Source organism: Triticum urartu, chromosome 4A, assembly GCF_056163025.1.
Source record: "Triticum urartu cultivar PI428250 chromosome 4A, HENAU_Tu73, whole genome shotgun sequence".
NCBI lineage: Eukaryota > Viridiplantae > Streptophyta > Magnoliopsida > Poales > Poaceae > Triticum > Triticum urartu.
In genome coordinates, this window is record NC_141876.1 from 157,427,737 (window position 1) to 157,438,080 (window position 10,344).

Genomic DNA, 10,344 nt, shown 5'->3' on the forward strand with positions numbered 1-10,344 from the left:
CATGTATATAGGCATCACATCCGAGACAAGTAGACCGACTCCTGCCTGCATCTACTACTATTACTCCACTCATCGACTGCTATCCAGCATGCATCTAGAGTATTAAGTTCATAAGAACAGAGTAACGCTTTAAGCAAGATGACATGATGTAGAGAGATAAATTCATGCAATATGAAATAAACCCCTTCTTGTTATCCTTGATGGCAACGATACAATACGTGCCTTGCTGCCCCTTCTGTCACTAGGAAAGTACACCGCAAGATCGAACCCAAAGCTAAGCACTTCTCCCATGGCAAGAACTACCAATCTAGTTGGCCAAACCAAACGGATAATTCGAAGAGACTTGCAAAGATAACCAATCATACATAAAAGAATTCAGAGAAGATTCAAATATTATTCATAGATAGACTTGATCATAAACCCACAATTCATCGGTCTCAACAAACACACCGCAAAAAGAAGAAGATTACATCGAATAGATCTCCACGAGAGAGGGGGAGAACTTTGTATTGAGATCCAAAAAGAGAGAAGAAGCCATCTAGCTAATAACTATGGACCCGAAGGTCTGAGGTAAACTACTCACACTTCATCGGAGAGGCTATGATGATGTAGAAGCCCTCCGTGATGACGGCCCTCTCCGGTGGAGCTCCGGAACAGGCCCCGAGATGGGATCTCGTGGATACAGAAAGTTGCGGCGGTGGAATTAGGTTTTTGGCTCCGTCCCTATTCGTTTGGGGGTACGTAGGTATATATAGGAGGAAGAAGTACATCGGTCGAGCTTCGATGGGCCCACGAGGGTGGAGGCGCGCCTGGGGGTATAGGGCACGCCCCCTACCTCGTGCCCACCTCGAAGCTTCCTTGGCGTAGGGTGCAAGTCTCCTGGGTCATATTCGGGAAGAAAATCACGTTCTAGAAAGGTTTATTCCATTTGGACTCTGCTTGGTATTCCGTTTCTTTGAAACACCGAAATAGGCAAAAAACAGCAATTCTGGGCTGGGCCTCCGGTTAATAGGTTAGTCCCAAAAATAATATAAAAGTGGAAAATAAAGCCCAATATAGTCCAAAACAGTAGATAATATAGCATGGACCAATCAAAAATTATAGATACGTTGGAGACGTATCACCGCCCCACACCGCCTCGCCACCACAACCGCCCGCCAGCCCCGCGGTCGCAGCCCGTGCCGCCGAGCCCCGTCGCCCGCGCCGCCGCCTGCCGTCGCCCGCGCCGCTGCTGCCGTGTGCCGCCGCCTAAGCCCCGCCGTCCGCCAGCCCCTCCGGAGCCGCACCCCGCCGGATCCGACGAGGTAACGCACCGTCGCCGTCGGTTTTTTTAGAAAACCGATTTGTTTTTGTAGAAAACCCTAGTTCATTTTTTTCAGTTCATTGGTTTTTCCCGGTTTTTCTTTCTAGCGGACGTTCGTCCGTATGTTCGTTTTAACAAATGGTTTTCGCTCGTTTGTTACAGATAACGAACGCTCGTTCGTTAGCCGTTTCGTCAATTTTCTTTTATCGGATTATTCCGCGATTATTTCTGATCGTGATTTCTGATCTGATTTTCGTTCTAGTTTATCTTTTCGCTTGTTAGTCGGATTCAAGCGCCTAGATCTTCGTCTCGAGACCCTCTTTTCGCTTAACCAACTTGCACAAGTTTTTGCTACTGTAAAATTTTACCTAAGTCCAGATTAGTAAACGGATCTTGTCTCTTTCGCCGTTTGAGTTTCGTTGCTCCGTTCGATTTGATTCTTTTTGCAAACAGGAGTTCTTAAGTTGAACTTTCTGGTTAGACCTTCTTATTTGAGTTTTACCCGTGCTTCTTTGCTTGATTGCTTATGTATGCTATTGTTTGTTTGCGATAGCATTCCCAGAGTGCGAAGCGTGTTATTTGGAGTCTCTAGGTTACGTGGATCGTCAGCAAGGCAAGTAACACTTTGATCATACCCCTTTATCACCCAGTTTTTATGCATTAGTTCCACTCCTCAAACATTGCATGGTTAGGATGTCATTAACATGTGGGTTGGGAAGTAGTTGATGAGGTAGAACCTATTACCATGTTACATTCAAACCCTTGGGAGTTACTCTTACGAATTGCTTATATTGCTATGCTATGCTCGTAGACGAGGTTTGGGTGAGTGAAATCGATGACATATGTGAGATTGATAATTAATGGTTCAACTTAAGGTGGCAACTTAAATACACATCTGGGTGGATTGAGGCACCTGGAGTACCCAGTGTTGCCTGTATTTTTGGAAATCCCGGGGTACCCGTGTGATCTTCCTATGAACCACCACCCAGGCTCAAAGGGAACTGAGATTATTCATGCTAGAAACTTCCGTGTGCAGCCATAAGCTATTATGGGCTCTAGCATAGTTGAGTAAGTTACGTGAAGCTCTTGAAGAGGTGGATCAGCAGGTAGTGGGTTGTAGGTTTGGTATGGTCTGCCCAGAGTAGAGAGTTAATGTTTCTGAAAGATTGTGTCTCGGTCATCCGTTTCTCAAACACCATGTAGTGCGAGAAATTCAACGGAGGCGATCGAGTCTTGTGGGGAAAAGTGCGCAAATCTCTGCAGAGTGTACAAACTAATCATGGTTAGTCATGTCCCCGATTATGGACATCTTGATTATCTAGTACTTGGAGTATCTTAAGTATCTCATCACTCTAAATTAATATTGTTGGGTTGATAATTACCTTAATTGGGATTGAGTTGGAGGAACCTTCTCAATGACGTTTCAACTACCATGATAGTTAAATTAAAATCTATTCCTTTGTTGTAGGAAAAAATTGGCTTTTCGCAAAAACTATAGCCGTAGAGCATACCACCAGCCAAATATGCATGTAGTGATAGCATTATTCTATTCTTGCTCTACTGTGTTATATTGCCAACATATTCCATGTGCTGACCCGTTTTCGGGCTACAACGTATTATGTTGCAGACTTTTCAGATGAGGAGTAAGGTTCGTTAGGTCGTTGTCGTGCAGCTCAGCGATGCCGTTGGAGTTGATGGACTCACTTTATCTTCCAAGCCTTCTGATGTTATCGTATTAGATGGCCTTAAGCCATATTTATTGTAATAAGTTCTCTTTGGAGACATTTGATGTAATAAGTGTGTTATTGCTACTCTGTTATAAATCCTCGAGTACTGTGTGTGTCAGCATTACCGATCCAGGGATGACACTGAAACACAGAGACTTGGTCGTTTGAGGTCGGGTCGCTACTAGATGGTATCAGAGCACACGCTGAGTGTAGGACACGACCAGTAAGCTAAAACCATAGATCACTATACTCTTCTCATTTCTGACTCCTCTCCATTTTCTACTCTTTAGGATGCCGGATGCAAGGAACAAGTTTGCACAACCGGATGAAGAAGCACCTTTTGGACGACACTTGAAGGAAGTCACTAGGTACCTGAACATAGGAATACCAAGCTTCACCGGGACCTACAACGCCACTTTACCAGAAGAGGAGCGATGGATGATTCAAGTTCAAGTTCCAGGAAGAACCTTCACTCCAGTCACTAAACCCATAGAGTTTTCCTTCGATGCACCAACCTGGAGTTTAGGAAAGAGTATGGCAGCTCACATCACCATGGGACGCATTGGAGAAGTTTACCAAAAGGAGCTTAAGGATACTATCTACCAGATCTATGGGCACCGAGATGAGCAATGGGAGATGATCAGCACCAGGAAGGATAGATCAATTACAGCTTTCATCCAGGAACTAAACCAGCACATTCGACGCCAGGAGAACCAGATGTGCGCAAGCATGATAGATCTGAAGAAGGCAATGACTAGGATCACGGAACTGGAGGAAGAACTTAAGGCTACACGTGAAGATTATGAGGAGGAAATCGTCATACTAGTGGAGAAGAATGACGACCTAATTAAGAAGATCGGAATATTCATGGGAGACCCCGCACCAGGAGGAGAAGACGAAGAACCCAAGGAGATTCTCCTGGAAGACTACATCATCATCGACGACACCGACTCCGACCTTAGCAATGATGACTTTGAAGACGAAGCTGGAGCAGATATCATGGAGTCTGCAACCGAGGAATATTTTTAGTAGACCACCACATCAGTAGTAGTATTCCACCATGTAAATAGTATAGTCCGAGCACTTTTACGATAGTTAGACCGATTGTATGCCCTGCTTTATTGATTGAGTGAAATGTTTGTGTCTGTCTCATGTGCATATGGGTAGTGTTTTCTCAGTAAACCTCATTCCATTCTAATCTCTCCCTTCTAAACCCATCAGATGCCTCCGAGACGTGACCCCGGATTTGCTTTCCCACGAAAGCACACTCAGTTGATCCAGCAGCAGAATACCCTGATGCAGTTTTTAGTTCAGAACCAAGGCAACAACAACAACAACAACAACAACAATCCACCACCACCACCACCAGTTGACAACTTAGCCCATTTTCTAAGGTTGCAGCCGCCGGTGTTTTCTAGTAGCATCAAGCCTATAGTAGCAGATGATTGGCTCTGTAGGATTGGAAGGGAGTTAACCACTGCAGGATGTACTGATGCTGAGAAGGTGCGTTTTGCCGCACATCAGTTGGATGGACTAGAAGCATCATGGTGGGAGAATTACACCGTCACCTACCCTATAGCCACGGTGACATGGGACCAATTTCAGCAAGCCTTCCGTACAGCCCATGTCTCAACTGGAGCCATGAATTTGAAGAAGCGTGAGTTTCGCAACTTACGCCAGGGGAACCGTACTGTGGCTCAATACGCGGATGAGTTTAGCAAGTTATCTCGCTACGCCCCTGATGATGTGGCCAAAGATGCCGCAAAGCAGGAGAAGTTTATGGAAGGGCTGAATGATGAGATGAGTATGCAGTTGATGGTGGCAACATTCACCAGCTACCAGGAGTTGGTAGATAAGGCTCTTATGATTGAAGGGAAGCAGCAGTAGATTGAGAGCCGTAAGAGGAAGTATGGACAAGGGAGGTATAACTCGGGAGCTCAGCAGAAGCCTCATCTAACCCCGACCGTGGGAGGACTTGTTCATAACCATGGAGGCCACACCCATAATGGAGGAAGTAACCATAATCATACTGGCCCATAGGAATGGGAATGAGAATGGAGCAAGCAACAATCAGAACCGCCCCAATCCAGCCACACCCACCAAGAGAGACCTAAGCCACGTTACTTGTTTCAAGTGCGGGAAGACTGGACACTATGCCACGGAGTGCCCTGAAGGGAAGAATGGAAACGGAAATGGGAGCGCTAGGAAGAAGCCCAATCCATTCAACAAAGGACAAGTGAACCACGTTAACGTGGAGGAGGTTGAAGAGCAGCCAGACGCGGTTATAGGTAAGTTTTTGGTTAAGTCATTTACCGCTCTTGTTCTTTTCGATACTGGTGCATCGCATTCATACATATCAAGGGAATTCGTGGATAAGTTTAAACTACCGACCCAAACCCTTAGGACCCCTCTGTTAGTAAGCTCACCTGGAGCAGAGTATATGGCTAGTCGATGGTGCGACCAGATACCCTTAACCATTGGCAACCATGTTTTTCCGTCCGACCTAATTATCTTGGAGTCGCAAGGATTGGATGTGATATTAGGAATGGACAGGATGTGAAAGTACGGAGGAAGCATTGACTGTGTTAGTAAGTCAATTTGTCTCACCACCCCGGAGGGAAAAAGGATCAAGTATATATCTAGGCATGCGCCAAGAAGTAGCCAAGTAAATACCCTCACGGGAGTTGTTCAGGAAGAAGTGCCTGTAGTAAAGGATTACCCGGATGTTTTCCTAGAGGAGTTACCAGGCATGCCACCGGACCGAGATATTGAGTTTTTGATAGAGCTATTGCCAGGCATAGGGCCAATATCCAAGAGACCCTATAGGATGCCCGCAAATGATTTGGAGGAGATTAAGAAACAGATCAAGATGTTATTGGAAAAAGGTTACATTCGACGGAGTTCATCACCATGGGGAGCCCCAGTGCTTTTGGTTGAAAAGAAGGATACATCCCTAAGAATGGTTGTTGATTATCGAGCCTTGAATGAAGTGACGATTAAGAACAAGTACCCATTGCCGATGATCAATGATTTGTTTGATCAGCTGCAAGGAGCTAAGGTGTTTTCGAAGATCGATCTGCGATCAGGATACCATCAGTTGAAGATACGAGAGAAGGATATACCAAAGACAGCCTTCACCACACGGTATGGGTTATATGAGTATACGGTCATGTCATTTGGACTGACTAATGCCCCTGCCTATTTCATGAGCATGATGAACAAAGTATTCATGGAATATTTGGATAAGTTTGTTGTGGTGTTCATTGATGATATACTGGTATATTCGAAGAATAAAGAAGAACACAAGGAGCATTTGCGTTTAGTTCTCGAGAAACTCAAGGAACATCAGTTGTTTGCCAAGTTCAGCAAATGCGAGTTTTGGTTGAAGGAAGTCGGAGTCCTTGGACATGTTATATCAACAGAAGGTATAGCAGTAGACCCCACCAAGGTTCAGTCAGTCACTGAATGGTTGGCACCCACTTCAGTTAGCGACATCCGTAGTTTTCTTAGACTCGCAGGATACTACCGGAGATTCATTGAGAATTTTTCCAAGATTGCGAAGCCCATGATAGAATTATTGAAGAAGGATACCAAGTTTAAATGGACGGAAGATTGTGAGGCAAGTTTCCAGGAGCTGAAGAAACGTTTGACTACAGCCCTAGTGCTGACACTGCCAGATATACGTAAGGATTTCCAAGTGTTTTGCGACGCCTCTTGCTTAAGACTTGGAAGTGTGCTCATGTAGGATGGAAGAGTTGTTTCGTATACCTTGCGACAACTAAAACCACACGAGCTAAATTATGCCACGCGTGATTTGGAGCTAGCAGCCGTAGTTCATGCGTTGATGACTTGGATACATTACCTTATTGGAATCCATCGTGATGTGTACACGAATCATAAGAGTTTGAAGTACATTTTCACCCAGAAGGAACTGAACCTTAGGCAGAGAAGATGGTTGGAGCTTATAAAGGATTATGACATGAAGCTTGACTATCATCCAGGAAAGGCCAATTTCGTAGCAGACGCTTTGAGCCGGAAGATTTATGCTAATACCCTAGACATCACGGGATTGCTGAAGGAGTTAGTAGAGGATCTCCAGGAACTTCAATTGGAGATTGTTCCTAGAGGTTTTGTCGCAACAATGGAGGTACAGTCTACATTGTAAGGGAAAATTCGAGAAGCTCACAAGGATGACAAAGAGATTGCCGAGATAAAGGAGAAAATGAGTGAAGGAAAGGCCAAAGGTTTTCGTGAGGATGAGCACGACACCTTATGGTTTGAGGACCGTGTTTATGTGCCCAATAACACTGAGATCAGGAAGTTAATACTTCAGGAGGCTCATGACTCACCATACTCGATACACCCCGGAAACACCAAGATGTATTTGGCTTTGAAGGAACGTTTCTGGTGGACAGGGATGAAGAAGGATATCGCCAAGTATGTGGCCGTATGTGATGTATGTCAGAGAGTGAAGGCAGAGCATCAAAAGCCAGCAGGATTGTTACAGCCTATGCCGATACCCGAATGGAAGTGGGATAAACTGGGCATGGATTTTATCACTGGATTGCCTAGGACCAAATCAGGATGTGATTCTATATGGGTAGTAGTTGACTGTTTGACCAAAGTGGCACACTTTATCCCAGTGAAAACAACTTATACCAGTGCAAAGTTGGACAAGATATATATGACCAGGATCGTATGTTTGCATGGAGTTCCGAGGACCATCATATCGGATAGAGGAACATAGTTTACTTCAAAGTTTTGGCATCAACTGCACCAGACTTTGGAAACAAGGTTGGAGTTCAGTACAGCATTCCACCCATAGACGGATGGACAGACCGAGAGAGTCAACCAGATTCTAGAGGACATGTTGAGAGCCTGTGCGCTAGATTATGGGTCTAGTTGGGATGACAATTTGCCCTACGCAGAGTTCTCATACAACAATAGTTACCAAGCCAGTTTGAAAATGGCACCGTTTGAAGCCTTGTACGGCCGAAGGTGCAGAACACCATTGATGTGGGATGAAGTTGGAGACCGACAGTTGTTTGGACCCGACTTGATCAAAGAGTCTGAGGAGAGGGTTAAACTGATTCGAGAAAGAATGAAGATAGCTCAGTCCAGACAGAAGAGTTATGCAGATTCAAAACGCAAGGAGGTAACCTATGAAATTGGAGATAGAGCATGTCTGCGTGTATCACCTTTGCGAGGAGTGAAACGTTTTGGAGTTAAGGGAAAGTTAGCCCCGAGATTTGTAGGACCATATCGTGTTTTGGAACGGATAGGAGAAGTTGCCTACAAGTTGGAGTTACCTGAAGGACTGTCAGGAGTTCATGATGTGTTTCACATTTCCCAGTTGAAGAAGTGCCATGCTGAGATGGCCGACATACCGCTAAGAGATACCATACCCTTGGAGGCGATTCAGTTGGACAATGACTTGACTTATGAGGAGAAGCCAGTCAAGGTTTTGGAGTTTGCCAGTCGAGTCACCCGCAGCAAGGTTATTATGTTTTGCAAAGTTCAGTGGAGCCACCATACCGAGGATGAAGCCACCTGGGAACGAGAGGATGATCTTTGCAAAGACCGCCCACACCTATTTTCTAGCCAACCCGAATCTCGAGGGCGAGATTCATCTTAAGGGGGGTAGGTTTGTAACATCCCAAATTTTCAATTTGGAATGCTATACATAGATCATTCTTGCATATCATATTTTATTGCATTTCGTCTCGCGATCCTCGAAATCCTAAGCAACTCAAGGACCCTCGGAGAGAGTTGGGGATTTCCCCGGTTTTCAAATTGATTTTTTAGCAATTTTGAAACAGGATTTTGGTTTTAATTATTTTTCTCTCCGAAAATATTTCATATTAAAACATATGAGAGGAGATAATATGACTTCTCCAAAATAAATGAAATATTGGAGGAAAAATATTAAAATCAATATTTGTTTTTATTTGGATTTTATTGCAATTTTGTTTGCATTAGAAAAATTGCACGTTTTCAAAATTGCGTTTTAGGGCCAGGAAAATGTTCATCTCGTTCTAAATATTTTATTTAGACGGAGAAAATTTGTTTTGGCATTTTTAGAATTTTATTTTATTTTCTAGGATGTTTTTTAGTATTTAAAAAAACGCAAGGGCTAACTGGGCCGAAGCCCAGCCGGCCCGTTCCGCACACTGAGGGGAGTCCGAGCCGGACTCCTTCCTGGGCGCCCCCTCGCCCAAGCCACGCCGCCCCCTCGCCCCCTTTAAATAGCGCCGCCCCACCCCGCCTCGCCACCACCACCGCCCGCCAGCCCCGCCTTTGCAGCTCGCGCTGCCGCCTGCCGTCGCCCGCAACGCCGGCTGCCGCCGCCTGCCGCCGCCCGCGCCGCTGCTGCCGCGTGCCGCCGCCGCCTGAGCCCCGCCGTCCGCCAGCCCCTCCGGAGCCGCACCCCGCCAGATCCGACGAGGTAACGCGCCGTCGCCGTCGGTTTTTTTAGAAAACCGATTTGTTTTTTTAGAAAACCCTAGTTCATTTTTTTCGGTTCATCGGTTTTTCCCGGTTTTTCTTTTTAGCGTACGTTCGTCCGTACATTCGTTTTAACGAACGGTTTTCACTTGTTAGTTACAGATAACGAACGCTCGTTCGTTAGCCCGTTCGTCAGTTTTCTTTTATCGGATTATTCCGGGATTATTTCTGATCGCGATTTCTGATCCGATTTCCGTTCTAGTTTATCTTTTCGCTCGTTAGTTGGAATCAGGCGATTCAAGCTCCTGGATCTTCGTCTCGAGACCCTCTTTCCGCTTAACCAACTTGCACAAGTTTTTGCTACTGTAAAATTTGACCTAAGTCCAGATTAGTAAACGGATCTTGTTTCTTTCGCCGTTTGAGTTTCATTGCTCTGTTCGATTTGATTCTTTTTGCAAACCGGAGTTCTTAAGTTGAACTTTCTGGTTAGACCTTCTTATTTGAGTTTTACCCATGCTTCTTTGCTTGATTGCTTATGTATGCTATTGTTTGTTTGCGATAGAATTCCCGGAGTGCGAAGCGTGTTATTTGGAGTCTCTAGGTTACGCGGATCGTCAGCAAGGCAAGTAACACTTTGATCATACCCCTTTATCACCCAGTTTTTATGCATTAGTTCCAATCCTCAAACATTGCATGGTTAGGATGTCATTAACATGTGGGTTGGGAAGTAGTTGATGAGGTAGATCCTATTACCCTGTTACTTTCAAACCCTTGGGAGTTACTCTTACGAATTGCTTATATTGCTATGCTATGCTCGTAGATGAGGTTTGGGTGAGTGAAATCCATGACAGATGTGAGATTGATAATTAA